The sequence below is a fragment of the Rhipicephalus sanguineus genome, chromosome 11, assembly GCF_013339695.2.
Source record: "Rhipicephalus sanguineus isolate Rsan-2018 chromosome 11, BIME_Rsan_1.4, whole genome shotgun sequence".
Lineage (NCBI taxonomy): Eukaryota > Metazoa > Arthropoda > Arachnida > Ixodida > Ixodidae > Rhipicephalus > Rhipicephalus sanguineus.
Window position 1 is genome coordinate 36,108,327 of NC_051186.1, and position 22,319 is coordinate 36,130,645.

The window sequence follows — 22,319 nt, forward strand, 5'->3', positions numbered from 1 at the left end:
AATGACCACGTCACACGGGCGTCGATCGTGACGTCACCAGCAGGGCCCGCCGCAGCAGCCCGCCACTGCGGACCGTCTGTCACCGCACGTGGCGCATGAAGAGAGAGAAAAACAACAACTGGAGACTACGAAAACGTTGAAAACGCGCAGCGGTTGGTTGCTCAGGGCCACGGGAGCAAACCCAACCCCGGCGGCGAACGAAATGCAAGAAGCAGCTAACTCCTGCTGCAATGCCGCGCGCTGCACGTGGGTCCCAGAAATAACTGACCCTCCCTCTCGGCTCTGCTGCGCTCCGCGGAGCTTGGGCTCTTCCTTGGCGGCTCCGTCAGAGCTTAGGAAACCCTGGCCCGCACACGATGCAGAAAACCGCGGTCTCTCAAGAGCTCGTGACGCAAATGGAGGCTGCTTTCGCGATTCGTTAAGAGACGATAGCAGACGACTCCGAGGGATCCGAAAGCAGACGACGATGTCTGCTGTAAAGAGGCGGTTCCAGAAGGCACTAGCCGATTATTTTAACGAAACCTGATATTCGGCGAAGCGGTATAGCTAGCCATAACTAGCTGATTAGCTAGCAGACGACACGGGCTCAACAGTGTCAGCTAACACAAATGATGAGAAAGCCATGACAGTCTAACACTGACATTAGTATTCATTCAAGATCGATAGTGTGGTTAAGCTGTCCGCCACTCTTTCTGCGACCACACGTTGTATCGATAAAAACAAAGAAAGGGGGGGGGGGGATTTTGCCATTATAATCTAATATCTTTCAATATGGCGGACAGCGTAGACATGATAAGAGTGCCAGAACGAGAAAATCATGGTACACAGCTCAACCATTGGACTGAGCACGAATAAACACAATGTTACTGTTACTGCAGCGAACAGCCTACATTAAAACCGATACAATACAACATTAAAAGGCTGGCAATACGCGAGCGAATGAGGTAGTTGGAATTGGGCTACAAATTATTGTCGCTGATATAACAACACATCCACTAGCACACACCCCAGCGACTTGAGTGTCTGGTAGTGGCACTGACACGTCGGCGTTCGTGTGCCCTGGTGTATTCCTCGTGTTAACTATGTGTTACGTCGCACTACCGAAACGAATCTCAGAGGCCACGTTGAAAGGAGCGCGTGGTTGAGATCTGCTCCACCAGGTGCCGCAACGATCGATCCCAGCTTCTCACAAGAAAGCCGTCTGCTTTCACAAGAAAGCAGACGGCAAAGAATTGAATGAACGCATTCAATTCTTCGTCTTTAATTATCCTGACAGTTAATTGGTCCATGAGTATACTTATGCTCCGATATCATATAATCCAATATAATTCTTAACTTCAAACAGAACTATTGATTTCATACCAGTTTTATTTTTACAAATTGTTTCCTGTATACGTATTCGGAAAACCGGAAGTGCTTGGAAGAGAAACAAGAGTGTCACTTGGTGCTCGTGCCAATAAGAAAGAAACGAAAAAGAAAACAAAACAGGCCTAGCAGACCACTCTCTCCAACACAGCAGCATGCCTGTCTGCATGCAACGTAACAGTCCACCTGTCGTGTTTGTGTATCTATTTGCCCGGTCTCCTGCATTGTTCCCGTGGCTGATAAGCAACACGGCTAGTTGCAGAACGAGTTTGCAGATGACGAGATCACATATCATTGCTACCAAACAAAGTGAGGCGCTACAATGTTACACGAAGCCGATAGGCGAAGCTTCGCGCAGTTAGCACCAAATCCTGCAGCCCCAAATATTGTATAGCTGCCAAATCCTGTCGCCAGCAGACGTTTCGCTTGATCTGCTTATGCAACTCATCTGAGCCCGTCATAATCTTAACAAGTCTAGTTATCGGTGGCTCTGACTCAGCAGATAATACTCGCATTGGCCAACAGACGAGTTTCAACGAAAGGCGACAGTCGACGTCGCATACGACAGTCATCTCGCAAGATATGCATTCACTAATTAACCGATCATTTTACGGTTCACCGCTGTCACAACACTGGCCCTTCCCACAGCTGTAGGGAGCACCGGCGCTACCGGCGATACGCGTGGAATTAAAGGGGCGGCATATGCGTACAGAGCAAAAGAAACGCGTTAGCAGAGCGGCACAGCGAAGGTTTCTCTTTGTCAATTCAACGCCACAAAGACTGCAAGTTATGCCGTAAGCAGCAAGAAGTCCGTGATAGCCGGGCCGGATACGCTCGAACATTCAGTAACACGCCGATTAATTTGCGCATAACCCAAGGCGTGTGCATAACCAAGGTGTGCTGCTTCGGTGTCAGAACAACCCCCCCCCCCCGAAATTTGCTGAGCGCTGCGTAACCCCTCCCCCCTTTCTCCCCCTTCTTTCGGCGTTTTTTTTTTTTCCGCCCATATATGCAATTTACACACCGCATTGATATATTAAAATGATTATTATAGACATTAACATGACTATGACATTGCTTGGGCGCAGGCTCTCTCTCTTTTTTTTTGTTTTTTACAGCCCACGTATAACACTCCCCCCCCCCTCCCCCCAATATTTCTAATATAGCATAACCCGTCTGTGCATCATCAAAGCACACTTGCACATGCCTTCGTAATCATAGCCCACGCACGATCTTCAAAAAAGAAGAACCGACGTTGACTTGCACTACAGATGGACGGAGGGATGCAGTCAGCGTCCCCTTTAAATGAGGCGGTGACCTGTGCGCCACGCAATACATCACACACACACACACACACACACACACACACACACACACACACACACACACACACACACACACACACACACACACACACACACACACACCATTCCGCTACCTGTCTACCAGAATTTAAATATTCTTTCTGTCACCCATTCTCCGACCGTATTTCACTTGTCTCTCTCGTGGCCTTGTTTAACGTTTGCGGCGCTGTCTCTAAAACCGAATGCTTCATGTAAGCTAGTGCCCAAACATCACACCGGAGTGCATATTTTCACATTCCATTAGCATATGTTCCGTCGTTTCCTCCTCAGCTTTCAGCCGCGACGAGAACGGTAGCGCCATCTGTCGGGGATAAAGAAACCGCGCGAAAGCCAATGCGTCTTCCGAGGAATACGGTGCGGCGCTGCTCTCCGGCGAGCGAAAGCTCGAATGAAGGAAAATAAATTGTACAGGGGAGGATGTAAAGAAACGCGAACAGTGCGGCATCTACATTTTCTGCTGTTTCGCATTTATTTTCAAGCTGCTGTGACCAGGAAGGCGATGAAAACCCACTACAGTCATCCATGATACAATCAAGAACCACCACTCTAGCAAATTTTCAAACACTGGCCCAACTTGCCATCTTGCTGCAATATAACTCTAGCATCTTTTTATTGCCACCAAGATCAGAATGATGAAAACAGCGCACCGCGCTGTTCGACAAACTATCTCGAAACTTTATATGTCAAGACTCTAGCCCCCTTGCAACCACGCTTACAACACGCACCGCAGTCTTTATTATTATTATTATTATTATTATTATTATATTATTATTATTATTATTATTATTATTATTATTATTATTACCACAGCATTGTATCGGCCCTGGCAGACGCTGTCAAAATCTATGACAAGGCTAGCTCTTGCGAGAACTACCAAGGTAATCCTGCCCCCAGTCTTTCTTTCTTTCTTTCTTTCTTTCTTTCTTTCTTTCTTTCTTTCTTTCTTTCTTTCTTTCTTTCTGTGCTTGTGTGTGCACGTGCATATGTGTATGCGCCTTTTCAGGCTTGCCAAGCGTATTCTCGAGGCAAAAGTGGCATTTTTGGTTTTGTGGAAGGCGGTAGGGTAATATGTTAAACCAAGTGAAATTTGCTCTCTTTACAAAGAGGGTTATGACTTCACTTGTTTTAGCATATGGTGCTTATAGGGACACTATCGTGTCCTTATAAGCACCAATTTCGTGGTGTCTGAGCGACCGCAACGCTCGAGTTCCCTCTCGTGGCATTCAGTAAAGAATCCCCCATTTTTTCACGATGCCACAGCGCATGCGCCTTTATCCCTAGCAGAAAAACCGCGAAACGCCTCTTCTTCCCGGAGGCTTTAGTATGGCAATACCAGCTCTCCCGGCGGCCCCTACCAAAACGGCAGAAGCAGGAGCAGGGACAACTGGTACTGCCAGAACGAAAGCCTCCGAGATGAAGGCAGGAAAATGTAAAAGGCGGATTGTATCGAACGAGGGCTCCGTGCTCCATGGCCTCCGAGATGGAGGGCGCGCGGCAAACCCGCCGCGCGCCCTCCATCTCGGAGGCCATGCGTGCTCGCGTGTAGTGCAAACGCCAGCCACGCGGTGGCACTACCTGCCGAACGAGCGTCAGCGAAGCGGCCCTGCGGGACGAACGCGAAGCCAGTCCCGAAGCGGTCAGCGCCGTCAAGGACGACCACCTGGCGCATCGCAGAGAACCGGGACGAACAACGGAGAGGAGATTAAAACAAGAAAAACAATAAACGCAATCCGGTCGTCGCAGCCTCTCACCCTCTCTCTCTCTTCCGATCGGCAACAACGGACACATCAGGGAGTGGGCGAACGAATCCGAGAGATACGGAGCACGTTCGCACGCCGAGAACTGCTACGGATGCGTTCATTGAATTACGGGACCTGCAGAGCCGTTCGCGGGAAATTTCAGTCTGTCCCCGAACTTCTAACCGTTGTAGTTTGTGCGTAGACTTCTTACCTAGCAATAAAAGGCAGAAGATCAGGGGCTGGTGGAAGCTTGTGGAAGCTTGAAGAAATGAAAAAGTTCGTGAACAAGGGTTGTCGCTGAAGCGAACTTTTCGGCAAGCGGACTTGAAAGTCGCAGCCTTGAAGAAGACAAGTCCGCTCGTCGAAACGTAGGCTCCCTGCAGCGACACTCCGTGCTAAAGAATGTTTCATTACCTAACTAGAGACGCACAAAGCTAATATCACATTAACCTACAAGCCTTACTTGACTGCTTATGTAAAGAACTGCCGGTCAGATAATCATTAAGTTATGTTTCAGCGCAAGAAAACACGAGGACTCATTAACTGAGCACTTTCATTAGAGGTTTTTAGCTTGTAGAGGTTTTTAGCTTGGTTTACGGAATTCCGTGGGTCACCGGACGATGTTATCGACATATTGTGACGCTTCGTGCAATCACATTTATATACTCGTTTGTTCTTTTTTTTTTTTGAGGAAAAAAAAAAGAGGCAACTAATCCGGAATTGCGTCGCTGCCAGGAACTTGCACCAGCAGAGGAGAATAATGTGCTAGGTTTCTGCGATAACTGTACTGTGCTTGCCTGGTTCATCTCGACCCCGCCAGATGGTAACACCTATCCGGCCTCTCACGTTTACGGAGACGGTAACCCGATATAACGCTAACGTAAAGTAGTTCGTGGAGAAACTAAATCACTCTATCGATCGGCGACGCGATTTATTCTGACCACCTCGGGTTCCTGTAACGTGCGCCTAACTGCCCGTTGAAGTGCACGGGCGTGTAAACGCAGCCGCTGTGGCTGGAAATCGAGCCTTTGCCCTCGAGCTTAGCAGCACAGCACTATAGCCTTCAGGGCACACCACGGTGTTCTGAAAATTAATAAAGTGAAACAATAAAATACGGTTTAGACTGATAAATTACGACTCTGAAAACTCTAGTGTCCTTAATTTCACTACCATAAGTTTATTAATTGATGAGAAAATCAATGTCAAAAGTGTCACTTTTACATATCCCGCCGAAATCTCCGATAGTGACGTCACGAATTTCGAAGTGTTCTTTCGTACTTTGGCCACATTGGCTCGACGAAATTCGCTGAAACTTGGTATGTTAATGCTCTTTCGGAAGACAATATACTTCATTTTTACCGATTAGGAGCTACGTAGGCCCTAGCAGACGCCGTCAAAATCTACTGTCTTCACGGCGAATGGTCTATGTCTATCACGGCGTCTATGTCTTCACGACGAACTTCTAGGTGGCGTCGCCACCCGCATTATCTTTATACGCGTCTTCTCGCTTACCAAGCGCCTTCGCGCGGCAAGCGAATAGTGTTTGTGGTATCGTGAAAGAGTAATTTGCTAATACGACCAAAATCGTTTTTCTCTTTAGCATCCCTTTAAGCCTTGTTTACTTCCGGCTTGCAAATGGAATGGCCAGTGAACCGTTACCGTAAATAACGGGGTCAAATGAAAAAAAGGCGCTGCGGCGAACGAATCCGTGACAAAGTGACGGGCATGGCAGAACCGAAAGGGTGGCTCTTTGATGATGGAGCGGGCGTGGCTGTGGTTACACGCCAGTTTTCCGGAAGCTCGCTGTCACCGGCGGTGACAAAAGCCCGGAAGCACAGACCGGAAGTACGCGACTTTATCTCGGGTCCCGAAGGTGCTGCGCGCCACTGAGCGGAGGCGGATCGTCAGCTGCAAGGTCGGCCGAGCAAGCAGGCGAAGAAGCAGACGATTCCCAAACGAAGAAGCAGACGATTTCAACAGCGCCCACATGGGATTTGTTCACAACGTGCACATTGTGCTTTCTTTTTTTTTTTTTCATCTAAAGGTTCAGCAATTTCCGTTCCAACCCACGCTCGCACTTTCTTTGATTAGTTAGGCCCGTGAGCTGACGTACACGTGTAAAGTATTGCAGTCTTCAATTACTTTCCCGGGCAAATTTTCTACACGTGCGCACAAGCAAACGGCTTCCTTTCACGACCAGCTTCGTACGTAGTGGTTCTTTTGAGCTTGCACACGAACTGTAACGCGTCGGTTCCGGCGTCGGTGTCGTTGGTTGTCAGCAAAAAATCGGCGTTGTCCGTGAGCAAAAATTCGAGGTAGATGCAAAAAAAAAATATAATAAGAATGTTCGGTTCGAGTGAGAATCGAACCCACGCCTTCTGCCTGGCAAGCAGGTGTTCTACCGCAGAGCCACGCCACTGCTTGAAACTGAGGCTGAAAAAAAAAAAAACCTATACGAATGTTAATTAGAGCAAGGGGTCTCCTGAACGCACATAATACTGCGTGGAAGAAGCGTACAATCGCATCAGGTATGAAAACATGTAAATTGCGCAACGAGTGGTTGGTTTAAAGGCCCACCAATTACACAGCGCTCAGGTGTAATTTATTATCTTCACCAGTAACTGCATCAACCAAGGGTACAACTGCGTGGGTGCGCGTGTTGCCTTGGGGACGCGTAGTGGGTACTTCGCCAATTCGCAAACAATGAATAATCCTGGCGTCGTGGGCATTTCCCAACTGTACTCGCAGCACGCATTCTAGGTTAGTTTGAAACGGCCAATGTTACGCGCACAGACTTTCCTTTCTTTTCGGCACGGCTTGAGGTGTCCACCGAGAAGCGAAACGAGGCTAGCGATTGAGAAGGCGATACGAACACGGTCCGATTGCGCTATCGCGTTCTACTCTCGAAGGCGAAGCTCAAGCGTCCTCCACGTTTTCTCCTGGTGCGGTTTGTGTTGTAGTGGCACGAGCACCGAGTGACATTCTTGTATCTATTCCGAGCACTTCCGGTCGAGCACTTATTTCCGGTTTTCCGAATATTCAGAAAAAGTCTCGTGAAAAAATTAAATTGGTACGAAATTGATGACCCTGGTTCAAGTTAAGAGTTATGATGCATACATATGAATGTCGAAGCATTAGTCTACTTAAGGTAAGTGCCAATTAACTATTAGAATAATTAATGAGAGTTCATTTAATGAGTTCCTTGACAGAGCAGACGCTTTTCGTGTGAGCAGCAGGGATTGTTACGCGACCTCGTGGAGTAGACCTAAACCACGCGCTTCTTTCCATGGCCTCCGAGATTAGCCGGCGGCGCGCCGCCGGCTAATCTCGGAGGCCATGCTTTTTCTATCGTCGCCATGAAATGGGGCGCTACGAAAACGGGCCCTTCGGTCGATACCCACCTCCTATTTTCTTTTTTCGTTGTATAACAGAAATGTAACTGCGAAAAAAACAAAACGAACAGCACAAGCATAACGTTGAACACAAGCACAGCACAAGCTTAAGAGAACGGAAATTTGGGCAAGTTGGTTTGCATTCATTATATACATGCTCTAGTTTGGCTTCACGCTAGTTTTCGGTTGTCAATGTCACGTGTATTTGTACTTAAGTATCTGTTTTTCGAATAATCTTCTCAGCTGCGAGTCAGCGCCCGTCCCGTTGCTTCTTTCATTCTGTCCTCGTGTTGCTGCGCTCTTTTTATAATGAATGACAGCACAAGCATAACATTTCGGATCGCTGGAACACTTCATGTGCACCGAAAGGTACTATTACGAGCGTGTGTTTATATTTACTTAATTATTATTTCTTTTTATTTTTTATTGCATGCCAGTTATGCAAAACGACAGTATTAAACACGGACGTTGGGGATCCAGTCCTCGGTATGACGAGAACAGAGACAATGAACGTCGGAGAAGCGCAGAGAAATGCTAATTAATTTCCAGGCCAATTAGAGAACCGGAATTAGCCTGGATACACGTATATAGCTCGCCAGCAGAAGCTACACTCGGATCACGCAGTAAGCCATAAATCCTCTTGCACTAAGTCCAGATCGCAGCGAGGATTAAGAAATACGAAGGAAGGAGAGCGCTCAGCTCTATATAGGGGAAGATATGGCGCAGTCGATCTGTTGTCCTCTGCTTGCGCCCGACATAAGGGACAAGGATAATAATAATTGTGCGGATTCCACGTACCAAGATTACGATACGATTATGAGAGACGCCGTAGTGCTCCGGAAATTTTGACCATATGAAACTAAAGTGAAACAACGAATCGGTTTAGACTGATAAATTTTGTTCTGAAAACTCTAATATCGTTAATTTCACCATCATACTTTTAATAATAGCGAAGAAAATCATGGTCAAAGTTTCAAAAGGACAGACTGATGGGCTAGTTGGTAGTGCATATAACTCAGAACAGTATAGCGCGATGAATCACACGGACGGCGACATGTAAAGACGGGACACCGCGCTGTGTCACCGCCTGTGTCCCGTCTTTACCTGTCGCCGTCGGTGCGATTCTCTGTGCTACTGTTCCGAGTCAGTCTCGTTTTTAAATTTCGCGCCGAAAAATCTGCGCGTGACGTCACGGATTTCAAAGTGCATTTTTGATATTTTGGCGACATTTGCCCAGAGGAAACCGCCCGAAACGTGATATGTTAAGTCTCTGGCCTCCACAGGGGACAATGTACTTCATTTTTACCGATTAGGAACGACGCGGGTCCTGTAGACGCCGCCAAAATGTATGACGTCATGGCGATTGGTGCGGGGACTTTAAGGTGGCGGCGCCACCCGCATCTTTCTTTTTGCGCGTTTCCTCGCTTGCCAAGCGTCTTCTCGCGGTAAGCGCGGTGATTTTGGTATTGTGAAAAAGTAATTTATTCATACGAGAAAAATCGGTTTTCTCTTTAGTGTCCCTTTAACGTGCACAAGCAGAAGTAGTCAGAAAAAGCGTAGGAGAAAGTGCAGTATTTTTGCCGTTGGTTGAAATGTATAAATAGTAATAAGTACTCGCTCGCTTATGCATTCGCCTAAGATGAATCTAAGGCGAAAGCCATGTTTTTGTTTTGTTTTTTTCAGTCGACTGTATTGATTCACACGCCCCCGAAAGCATTGCCTCCGGGATCGGAGGCATTTCAAACTTTGTGCATCTCACGTGCCTCCGGGATCAGCCCACGTATATGACCAAGCGACGATGTCATTTGATAATGTCATCATGTGGCGTAACAAATTTTGGCGATCTGTGACGTCAATATGATGTCATATGGTGACGCCAACACACGGTGATGACTTCTTGCATCATTCGTGTTGACGCCGATTCCGACGGTCACTTTTCGTGTTCGATGAGGCATCTAAAGCTTGCGCCTTAAAAAAAAAAAAAAGAACATCTTGTACATGCATACATCTGTATGCAAATCAATGCCGATGTGGTAAAAATTAGTTCTCCACCCCTCGAACGAGAACGGAAAAAAAAAAAATATATATATTAGATATATATATATATATATATTATATATATATATATATATATATATTATATTATATACTATATATATATATATATATATAAGTTCAATGCCGGACGACAACAATGTCCGCCTATATTTAATTCACAACGAAACACAGTAGCCCCGCTCGCTTCAACGACGAAACTTTGGCAAAGTAAACGCAAGCAGTGCGCCTGCGTGGATCAACACACCTGTTGCATCTCGTTAGCGCTTCGCGACTGATGCCAACCCCGCTGGCTCATCACCTGTCTGAAAAAGGAGTTTTGCTTACACAGTGGATATCCACGCCAACAGAATGCACAAAGGCATCCCCGTGGGTCGGGTTAACTTAATTATGGGGTTTCGCGAGCCAAAACAACGACATGACTATCAGGCACGCCGTGTTGTGGTCGACTCCTATACGGATTAGCTTTGACCTCCCGGGGATTCTATAACGTGAACACAAATATAAAAGTAACCGGGTTGCTGAAGAACGTGTTGTTGGGCGAGTTGGTGCTTGCTGAATGACATAATGCAGCGCTAAAAACACACACACCGCAAAGTAAGGAACACAAACCGACGGGACAGGCGCTGTCCCGTCAGTTTGTGTTCCTTACTTTGTGGTGCGTGTGTTTTTAGCGCTGCATTACGTCATTCAACCGGGTTGCTGTTCGGGCGAGTTGGTGTTCCGTATGTGCAGCATGTATTAACGCGACAGACAAAAGAAAACACGGCACACACACACAAAGCGGCAGGTAAGCGCTAATACGACAGGTCAGCGATTGGTGGTTAGCGGTTAATACCGCTAACCACAAAGATTACAAGTTAGCGGTTAATACAACAGCCTAAGCGACAGGTAACCGCTAATACGAAAGGTTAGGCATTAGTAGTTAGCAGTTAATACCACTAACCACAAATATTACACGTCAGCGGTTAATAGGACAGGCAAAGCGACAGTTTATCGCTTACCTGTCACTTCTGTGTGCCGTACTTTAATTTGTGTCTAGCTAATACATGCTATACACGGCTTTTTATTGCACCTCGCGCTTACCGATGTACAGATGTCGCGGACAGGAATCGAACCCGCGTCCTCGAACATATATCAGCGAACCACCGTAGCCGCTATGGATTACACGGAGCGTAAACGCGAACACTGCGTGTGCGCGGGCCAATAGGCAGCTTTAGAATAGGGTACGCAAAGCTTTGCGTTAGTGCGTTTGTCGCCACTGCGCATGCGTCGTACGTTATCCTGTTGGACACCCTCGTTAAGTAACGAAAATAGCGTATCAACGAACGCTAACCCTGCATACGCTTTTGTAAATATGTCTAACAATGCGTCGTGTTCTGCGCATGCGCACTTAATTATCTCTCAGAGCCGTGCTCGTACGCAGGCTTGTTACGTACGCCCAACTAAAAGTGTCGAACGTATACCTGCTGATGAACGAAAAAAAAAAAAGAGAATTTAAGGGCCCTTTTTGTTTTTCTTTGTTAGACACTACCTTAACGAAAACCGACAGGCAATGATAATAATGTCTGGGGTTTCACGTCCAAAAACCACGAGATGAGTATGAAAGACGCCGTATTGGAGAGCTCCGGAAATGTTGACCATCTGGTGTTCTTGAACGTGCACTGACATCGCACAGTGCACGGGCCTCTAGCATTTCGCCTCCATCGAAATGCGACTGCCGCTGGCGGGATCGAACCCACGACCTTCGGGTCAACAGCCGAGCACCACGACCGCTGCTCCACCGTGGCGTACCGACAGACAATGAAGCGAAGGACGGTATAGGGGACGCTATTTGTAGTCTTTTTAACTGTGTCGTAGTAATTATGACGTGGACGAAAAGACAACTTGCCGCAAGCAGGGACCGAACCTGCAACCTTCGGATAACGCGTACGATGCTCTATCGAATTGAGCTACGGCGGCGGTCGTCCTCCCGTCTATTTTATTGGGTACTTCCTGTGCATGCATAACTGGGAGTGTTACGTCAGCGCCGCCCGCAGCCATGACGGCGAGAGCGGAACACCGGGGGCAAGTAATTTTTTCGTCCACTTTAATTTCTTCACATTTATATCATAATTAGCATAGTACAGTTAAAAAAAAAACTACAAGTAACGTGTCCTATAGCTTCCTTGGCTTCGTTGTCCGTTGGTTTTCGTTAATATACCTGTTGCATCTCATTAGCGTTGTGCGACTGATGCCAACGTGGGCTCATCGCCTGAAAAACCAGCCTTGCTTACCCAGTAATATATGCATGCCACGAGAATGCAGGAAACGGCCCTGAGGGGGTTGGCGTGCGCGGTAATTCAATCCGCTCTCGGCATCCGCGCCCGTAACAGACCCGGAAGTCGCGCAAGGCCGCCGGATATTGCGCGCAGTCGGGAGAGTCGCCGCGGCCACGCAGTCAGGCGACCAGGCACTCCAGTGAAATATGCCTACCTCTGTAACGGCGTACGCCGGGCCGTGCATACGCGCCTATCTAAAAAGCGCATCGCGCGCAGCTTGAGAGCAATAGTTGCGTGCACTGATAAGATATACCTTCGAAGTACGTGTCAGTCGGGAGCTCTCGAGCTACGCCATGGAGCCACAGGGAGAGTCTATTTGCACCTCAACAGCTCGAGGTCACATGACCTCAGCAGAAACGACACGAATGACATCATGGCACCACCGTGTACAATTTGAATGAAAGGCGAAGTTCTACTAAGCATGGCTACTTTTCTAGATTCCACGATGAAAAACCAACAACTCCACCTCGGTATGCCCTTGTTGGCACGCCATTTAAACCAACCACGCAAGCTACATAAAGCAGCATTGAAAGCTTCGTAATTGGCAATACATTAGCAACAACATGCACAAGCTATACTTTGTCAGGGCACAGCTGTCTCGCGCTAGATTTTTTCCTTTCCCCATTTTTTTTTTCTTTCTGCTGTAGTACAAAAAGCATGTGCGTAGCTGTAATCGCGTCTTAGAGGCTCGCAAAGTTGCTGCATGCAGACACACCATTGACAGCTACGTCTTATCCATCTTACCCCGCCACCGTGTCTAGCCGTGCAAATATGAATACGTTTATTGCATCTAGCGCGTATACACAGCGAAGAGGCCTCAGCGTTATTCGACACGCGCGTTGGGAACAAAAGAAACATCGCTCACGTCTCGCTGGGAGACAGGCGGTCTGCCGTTGCCGCTACGGCGCAACGAACGCGCATGCACGATCAAGCAGATGTTCCGTAGCAGACGACATACTACATTCAGCGCTACACAAGCGCGCATAGACACGCATTCACGAAACAACGAATGAGTGTAAGTACAAACGCAGCGAGGCAGAACGACACAGATGAACTTTAGTGCGTCTAACACCTGAGCGAGAAAAGTAATAGAAATAGAAAACGCTTGACAGACTCTCATCCTACCAGCTGTGCCTCCGTACATTACGTTGCTGACGGCGTCGCGGAAACCATGCAGTGCATGGAAGCTATATCTCGTGCAGCGCTATTCGTGTAAGCCAATCGGGACATCCAGCGCGTACGTGTATGCACACGTGTGCCGCGGCTTCTTATCCGCAAACGTAAGCGTCTGAGCGTCAACGTCGTCTGCTCCGCGAGGGCGGTATATAAATCAGACGACGGGCAGACCCCGACATGCAGACATAAAAGTTCTCTTGAGGACAGGTAAAGTCACAAAGCGTACATACAGATTTATTTTAGATGAATTGGGGCTGCCACCTTGGGCTTTCGCACGAATGATTTCTCAGTTTTTTTTTTTTTCCTGGCGTCGGATTAACGACGTCGTGAAATACTGAATTCATTCGCCCAGCCAATTTAACGAGAGACAAGCAAGAAAAGATGCCATTATGGACGCTCAGCTTACCCAACTTACCCAATATGTCGACCTTGTGTAGATTACGACAGGGCATACGTTGTACAGCGAGGACATATGTTCTAATTGGCATTATTAGAAAAAAGTGCAAAGGAAACAAGACAGGTGAACATCAGTAAAAGGGTGTACGTAAGACGTGCACCAAAACAAAAGAAATGAAAGACTGTTGTCTTTGCAGCACAGGCTGACGTGAAGGGTGGGCATGTGGATTGTAAACATGCACACCTGAATGAAGTTCCAATATAAAAACAATAATGAAAAATAATTGTAGTTCAATTAAAAGTAAGCCAACATTCAGCCCATGCTCCCGTATAAGCTTTTCCTTTTGATTTCAAACCACTTCATAGATTTGCGAGAACATCATTTCGAACTAAATATGGCGCTATAAACGCAACGACCGTGCGCGCGCGAACGTTTTTGCCCACTTTGCGTATCTAAACAACACGTGTTTCCTCGGACTTTGGAAATGTTGGCCAATAAAGGAAGACAGAACCTCATTGTAATGGTAACTGCAAAAAAAGTCTGCTAATGTCCGGTCTGTTCGGTATAACAAGCGTTCCGGACGCTTCCTATTAGCAAACAAGCGTTTGGGATGCTTTATACATGAAGCGTCTCGAACGCTTCTTACGCATTTCGCGGACACTGCACGGAACTGCAGGGAGCTTGCTGCAAACCCCGGGTTATCCTTTCAGAGACACGTAAACACAGCAACATCCGCATATAATACAGTATGCGAGATGTGAAGGAGGCGAACGCAACGCCGAGCTCTCGCGCTGTCAGATGATGCAGCGGCGGTCGAGCGCACTATATATGCGTGTAGTGGCGTAGTTTCGTGCTCCGATAAAGCTCGTTGTGATATACAGCACTGATCGATGAAGAGGGGACAAAAACGCAGCGGGTTTATCCAGAGAACAACAAAACGCGTTTCCTCAGAATTTGGAAATTTTGGCCAACTAAGGAAGAAAAAACCTAACTTGTAGTGGTAAATGTAGTCGAAAAGACGCCTGTTACGTCTGCTCCATACAACAAGCGTTCTTAGGCGTTTACAATAAGCGTTCGCGACGCTTGACACAGGAAGCGTCCCGAACGCTTCCTACACCTTTCGCGAACACTGCACGGAACTGCAGGGAGCTTGGTGCAAACCCCGGGTCATCTTTTCAGAGAAGCGTATACACAGCAGCATCCGCATATAATATAGTATACGCGTGAAAGGAAGGAGACGACGCGCCGAGCTCTAGTGCTGTCAGATGATGCGGCGGCAGAGGCCCAGCGCACTATATATGTGTGTAGTACGCGTAGTTTCCTGCTCCGCTAGAGCTCGTCGTGATATACAGCATTGATCGACGAAGACGGAACAAAAACATAGCGCGCTCATCCCCCACGCAGCTGCGAGCTCCTCTCCTCGTCTTCTTGAGCTGTCAACTGGCATCATCACGAGCCGGGGGCAGACTCTTGTTTCGCGCGTTCGGAAAGGCGCATAAACCGAAAGCAGGAAATACGACGGTGATGCTTTATATAAGACGACGCGTATTTGACGGGAGCGCCGACAGTGTTCGTTTTCGACGCTTTTACGATGGAAAGGGGGCGAGGAGAGGGCGGGACGCAAACACGGAAACGGACGATGCGTCCCATCGAAGAAGACTGAGACAGGCGCTGTCACCGACCTGACGCGATTTCTTTCTTTTTTTTTTCGTGAAACAGTGCATTCGGATAAAACAGCTGCTATATATGACAAGCAGTACACTCTTTCAAACACAACACACATGAGGGGATTTTTCGCTCATACGATTTCGCATATATATGTGTCACTAAAAATGCGCCATCGATTCTTTAGTTCATGCTATATTTTGCGACGTATGCTGAACCCATACGAGAATTCGCAGATCCGAGGTGGAACTCCTGAGAACCAATAATAATAACTGTCGGGGTTTTAATGCCCAAAACCACGATATGATCACGAGGGACGGCGTAGGGTAGGGCTCCAGAAATTTCAACCACCAGGGGCTCTTTAAAGGGACACTAAAGAGCAAAACGATTTTTCTCATATTAGTAATGTACTCTTTCACGATACCAAAAACACCACGCTTGCTGCGAGAAGACGCTTAGTAAACGAGAAAACGCGCAAGAACAAAGTGTGGGTGGCGACGCCACCTTGAAGTTTCCGCACCATTCGCAGTGACGTCACATGTTTCGACGGCGCCTACTACAGACTACGTAGCTCATAATCGGTAAAAATGAAGTACATTGTCCTCTGAGCGGGCTATAGACTTAACATACCAAGTTTGGGGTAACTTTGTTGAGCCAATGGCACCATAATACGATAAGTACACTTTGAAATTCGTGACGTCACGCGGGGAGATTTCGGCAAGAAATGTAAAAATGAAACTTTGAACTTAATTTTCTCCTCTATTAATAAACCTATGATGGCGAAATTAATGACAGAGTTCTCAGAGCACAATTTATCGAAAGAAAGAAAGAAAGAAAGAAAGAAAGAAAGAAAGAGAAAGAAAGAAAGAAAGAAAGAAAGAAAGAAAGAAAGAAAGAAAGAAAGAAAAAGAAAGAAAGAAAGAAAGAAAGAAAAAAAAAGAAAGAAAGAAAGAAAGGAAACGACCGGGCATTAGCTGCCAGCCACATCGCCTCCCGGTGTATACGCCTTCCATCGAAGCAACCCGACAACGCCATTAGAGCGGATGTATATACCGCATAGCCTACACAGCTGGTACACGCATGATCCGCACGCGGGGGCAAAATGCCGCCGCATCAGGAATATACGACACGGTTATTCCGCGTGCGGGCCGAGGCCGAATAGCTAATCGACAACCGATAGAGCGTCGCGCGCGCGCGCTCTCGTGTTCTATAGCTGCGTGTAATGGCTGTATTCACGCACCGCAAGTGTGTCTACCTACACACAACCAGCTTGCGAGAAAAAACGCGAGAACAAAAAGCCCTGTCGCGGCCACCGCGAGGTCATAGGGCGGGACGCCAGTGGGTTAATGCGATGCCTCACCTTGCGGTGTAGGATGCAGCAAAGGCAGCCCTATGCCACACGTAGTTCCCGACTAGCTGGCTGGGAGCTAGCACCGGAAGGAGCTTGTTTGTTTGTTTATGTCTGTGAGTATGTGCCAAAATAATTAAATAACTAAAAGGAAAATGGAGCAGCCCGCACCACCAGGAGTTATACAACAGGCTTAAGCCAACTTCATATAAATGAATAGGGAAAATTTCCCAAAAGAATTCCGTAAAAAATGTGTATGATGACGAGTGGGCGAAGCTAGGACCTAAGGTCCATAATGTCTACGTTGTAGTCGCCGACTAGTATAAAGGGTTTGCGCTTGTAGGAGTTTTATATTGCTTTGTCACAATTATGGTTGATATTAGTGTACTGTTCAACCTTTTTTTGTGTCTCACATATATGTTACCCGAGCGTTGCCCCATATAATGTAAACTGAGTGACATAAAGTGACACAAAGAGTCGACGACAAAGCTCGGTCCTAAGGTCCATAACGTGTACGTTTAAGTCGCCGACTAGTATAAAGGGTTTGTGCTTGTAGCTGTTTTATATTGTTTCGTCACAATTATGATTGTTGTTCGTCTATTGTAAACCTTTTTTTCTTTGTTCACATACACACATATGCTTCGACTATAGCAACGGTTTTCTAACCACCATGACAGCGGACAGTGAGCGTCGACGGCAAAGCTAGGTCCTAAGGCCCGTAATGTCTACGTTGGAATCGCCGACTAGTATAAAGGGTTTGTGCTTCTAGGTGGTTTATATTGTTCTGTCACAATTATGATTGATATTAGTTTACTGCTAAACCTTTTTAGGGGATTTTACACGCTGCTGTGCCGTGAACACGGACACCACACAACGGACAAGCCTAGACGGTGCTTCGCCCCTAAAAATATTGCGCCAGTTACACACCGTGAAAACTGTACAAAACTGCAGAGCACAGCTTAGGATTCGCCCGCCTCTGTAGACGCCCGGTTAGTGGTTGTCTGAGCCGGAGCTGCGGGTTTGCCTATTGTTGGCGCTCGGCTTGCGCCTGAATCTTCCGAAGCTGAAGGTTACCTCGCATTCGCTGGCGTTTCGCTATCGCTTCGTTGGCAAAGGTACAGACAATCTGGGCGAGTTACGAGTCACAACAGGCTTCGCAACACACACACGAAGAAAGAAATGGACACCACGGGAGCAAAATCACAAATGTGTCCATTTCTTTCTTTGTTCCTGTGTAGTGTGTAGGGTGTCATGAATCATGCTTCGCTGGCTCGGACAGACGAATTAGGCCTTAGGCGACACTGGTGTTCACGGACAAGCGCGTGCTGTCGTTCCAAACGTGCAGCCCCTCGGCGTCCATGGCGGGAAAAGAAGCCTTCATTTGTGATGTAGTGGCACCCTCTCTTGACCTGTTTTGGCATTTACTTGACCTGTAGCGTCCTCTGTTGAGCTATTTTGGTATTCACTTGACCTGTAGCGCCCTCTTTTGACCTATTGCAGTACTATGAGCGTGACGTCAAGCGACGACATGAGACGACAAGAGAAGACATCCCTGACTTCTAAGGTGCTCCGCATATAAAAATAATATTGTTAAAAAAAAGGCATGAAAGGGGAAAAAATCTAATGAGTGTGCTCTGTTATTTCATCCAGTAGGTCGAATAGGTTATCAGTTCGGAAGGATCATGTCAGAATATATCGGCGGTGTATTTTTCCCTGGTTGAGTCCAGTGGTGTGTCTATGTGTGCGCTTGTTTCAGCAGCAACATCGACGGTGTGCATTTGCTGTGGCTTTGGAGTTGTTTCAAGTGTGAAAGTAGTGTGTCTGTGGGCGCAGATGCACACATATGCGTGCAGACGCTGACACAAACACAGACAATCACACAAACACGCGAATGCACACTACACAGCACACACACACACACACACACACACACACACACACACACACACACACACACACACACACACACACACAAACGTCTACTGGAGGCAGGTCATGTGACGTATACCCTCCTCACCCTTCTGTGTGTACATGGCTGAACCCGCTATACGGGCTTGGATAGCTCTTCCGGCCGAACCTTGCTCACATACGCACGAACTACCATAATACATACGCACGCAAGCCGCACAGGATAAGGGACTGCACATAGCAGCAGTGATGATCATCGAAAGGGCTATAATATCTATACGACAGGCCGTGCCAGTTTATGATCGGAGGGGGTGCCGTAGCTTTTCGCAACGCTCGTACAATATACTTACACAACTTGGGAACGTATACAAAACGCGATGCTCGATTATTTATACGAGAGCTCGTGCAGCAGTTTCCGGATTGGCTTATATATGCTGCGCGGTTCGTGGAAATAAACCGACACGGCGATGCAACCACGGCTTTGGCGTTCAATCGACGTCACGCCTTCCTGCTATTGCGCTTGCTGCCTGTGAGCGCGGCGCGCATTACACTCTAATGCAGATGCGTGTAGTACACAGTTCGAACGGTGGTGACGCCCGATGTGTGACCTCCGCAGTGGAGGAAAGGCGCGCGTCAACACGCGGCGTGAGCCTTTGACGCGAGCGCGCAGCATTTATAGGCAACGTTAAAGAGACACTAAAGAGAAAAATGATTCTTCTCCATGTCAATAAATTCACTCTTTCACAACTCCAAGATCACCGCGCTTGCTGCGAGAAGACGCTTGTTAAGCGAGAAAACGCACAAAAATAAAATACGGGTGGCGACGCCACCTTGAAATTCCCGCCCCAGTCGCCGTGACATCATGGACTTAGACGGCGTCCTACTAGGGCCTGCGTAGTTCCCAATCGGTAAAATTGAAGTCCATTGTCTTCTCAGGGAGCCAGAGACTTAACCTACCAAGTTTCAGGGAATTTCGTTGAGCCAATGTGGACAAAATATGAAAAAAAAAAAAACACTTCGAAATCCGTGACGTCACCATCGGGGATTTCGACGGGAAATTTAAAATGGAAACTTTTGACGTTTACCTTATCATCAACTCATAAACCTATGGTGGTGAAATTGACGACACCGGGTCTTTGAGGTTATAATTTATAAGTCTAAACTAATTTATTGTTTCACTTCAACGACCCAAGATGGCAGCACGCGAACGCATCTGCAAAACATCCGTTTTACGGGTGCGTTTGCGTGCGGTAATCTTGGGCTGTTAAAGTTGCCTTTTTGTAACAATACTAATATCTGGTGTTTTACGTGCCAGAACCACGATATGATGAGGCACGCCGTAGTGGAGAGCTCAGGAAAATTCCGACCATCCGGTGTTCTTTAACAGCGCACTGGTATCTCACAGTATACACAGGCTTCTACCATTTAACCTCAGTCGAATGTGACCGCCGCGGCCGGGATCGAACCGGCGATCTTCGGGTCAGCAGCCGAGCACCGTATCCACTGTACCGCAGAGGCGGACTAACTGAAGATGAGAGTTCCAGCGCAAGGTGATCAGTCCACACGTTCTTCCAAATTCAATATCTTGAGATAATTTGTTGCTGGGCTAGTAGGTTCATACAATGCTCAACTGCAGAGCCTAAGTTCGGTATACAGGACACACAAGAGCACACAGAACACAGGACGAGAGCTAACTCGCAACTTGAGTATACACAGAGCACAGGGCAAGTCCTAACTATAGGTATAGCGAGTTAGCGCTTGCTCTGTGCTCTGTGTGCTCTTCTGTGTCCCGTACCAAATGTGCGCTCCACAGTTAAGCATTCCGAATGCAGTCTCTGTGTCGTCCCCTTTGCCCCGTTTAAGAACTCTCCATGTCCTAGTTTGGTCCACGTTCAGCCCTGGTGGCGAAGTTATGCATACACGTGGAGACATCGTCTACAAATAGGCTTCCGCGCGTCCTAATATAAACACTACATGGTGAGACCGGAGGCGTCAGCTCGGAGTGCATTATCAAGACATCGAAGCTGTTGTAAAAATCTTCGCCGCAGTGGCCTGTGAGATGCGTGCGTAAACAACGTCTCCGCAGTCGACGTCTCTAATGCCTTCTGGCGATATCTTGCAATGCATTTACAGAAGCTGCTAAGCTCCGCTCGAGATGTGATGGCCCGAAGATGCGCTCTTGGAAGAACACCATGATGCACGTCGAAGCATTGAGCTATACGTCCGAAACGTGTATAGAACGAGGCGTTTTACCTTCAAATCGGCGTTGTTTTAGGTGCGAGAGCCACAGTGGCTGCCTGTTCCGCCGCAAAGCATGCCCGTTTATACAGACATGACGTTTTCCCTTATTAAGGCGAAAGCCTTAGATGCCTTATCAAACGCGAATATTGACCGTCGGCGGCGTCAACGGGAGTGACGCAAAAAAAAAAAAAAAATATTCCGCGATGACGTCACCCTCACGTCACAGATCACCAAATTTGTGCCGTCATCACGACGTCACTGTGACGTCACACGATGATGCCATCACATGGCGTGGTCGCTAGTTCAAAGGCGGGCCGATCACAGAGGCAGTGCAAAATCAGGTGAGGTGCAAAAAGCTTGCAATGTCTCCGATCCTGGAGGCAGCGTAAAACCTCGTTAGGTACAGAAAGCTTTCCGAGGGTGGGGCGTGGCGAGGACCAACACACCGACAGAGAAGAACATGGCTTTCGCATTCGAGTCGTCTTGAGAATGCGTAAGGGCATTCCCAAGACGTCAAGAATGCATCAGTAAAACCCCCGCGAGTTTTTTCTCACACCTCGATGCTCGAAGAGACGTGAAAAGATTAAGGACGGCAGCGCGTGATAGGCCAGCGAGCTCCCAAAGCGTGGCATTCCTTCAACCTCTGTTCTTCGTCCATTCCCGCGAAGTGCCGCTCTTATCGACAGCTATCCGTTCGCACGAACACCTCAGCAGCAGCAGCACTAGCACCACCGCCACCACCGGGCGTTGTTTTACAGCAGAGTCCCCTCACGCTCTAAATCTCTCCACCGCTGTTCCGGTTCTGGCGATGGTCATCCCTTTCGCCTCCTCTTCGATGCTGTATACCCTTATCAATCGATCGATCCTCATTTATTGTGCGTTTCGCGTAGCACTTTGTACGTATTTATATTTATATGTATCTCTCCGCATCCTCGAGGCGTCCGCGCAGAACCGGCACTGCAGATCGGAGCATGCGGGCGCATTCAGAGGAGGATCTTTGTAATGAGCCCCATTATACGGCAGCAGAGTGCGGCGATATATAATGGCCACTGCAGGGAAGCGAGGCAGGCATTATAGGAAAGGCGATGCAGGATGATGCACGAGCGAAGAAAGGCCTTCAGCGATGGCGCGATGCGGCATCTAAAAGCTACACGTCCACACGACTGATCCCTCCACGCAGAAACAAATTCTTGGTGGAACCAGGAAACAACTTAGAACCCAACTCGGGCCCAACGGCCACGAGAGGAAACACAGTCAAGACGTAAGAAACAAAGAGAAGGTGAAGGAGTTCACGCGTGAAAATTATAATACATTCGGCCGGCACTCCCAAATAATGTCAGAAAAATCT

The 22,319-nt window shown here is 47.7% G+C and overlaps 1 protein-coding gene across 1 annotated transcript in view; it reads right to left on the reverse strand.

Annotated features, from left to right (window-relative positions):
* Positions 1-22,319, reverse strand: part of LOC119373457 (protein numb) — a 114,965-nt gene that overhangs the window by 76,447 nt on the left and 16,199 nt on the right. The window lies entirely within an intron of this gene.